The sequence below is a fragment of the Ceratina calcarata genome, unplaced genomic scaffold, assembly GCF_001652005.2.
Source record: "Ceratina calcarata isolate Rehan_Ccalc_2016 unplaced genomic scaffold, ASM165200v1 scaffold805, whole genome shotgun sequence".
Lineage (NCBI taxonomy): Eukaryota > Metazoa > Arthropoda > Insecta > Hymenoptera > Apidae > Ceratina > Ceratina calcarata.
Window position 1 is genome coordinate 95 of NW_017179369.1, and position 458 is coordinate 552.

A 458-nucleotide genomic window follows, 5' to 3' on the forward strand; every position below is an offset into this window, starting at 1 on the left:
GTTAAACGGTGCTATGAAAATTGTTGATGAGGAAATAGAGTCGGTGAATTCACAAAGGAACCGCGAATGGAAAGAGACTTAGCTCACGGGAACGTTTCCTACCGTTTAAAGGCCGGGATCGATACTTAAATTATCGTTAAGCGGTTCGTTTGTCCGCCGAAAGCTTATTTCCTGGCCGACTTCGCGGCTGGGACTACCCTTTCGTTCTGCCAACTACGCCGACTCTCAAATGCTTTTCCAAACCGATTGATTCCTGCTCGTTATTAACCCGTCTGTACTTACCCTTCTTTCTGATCAAACTTTATAAGGAATTACGAGAGTTTCGGAATGTTAGGAATTAATAACGGAATGTCCGATAGGAAAAGATGATTGCTATTTATGAGAAAATGTGGGAAGGAATTTCGTTTTACTGAATTAATAAATAAAATGTCAATAATCAGAGATAAATTAAAGGAAAT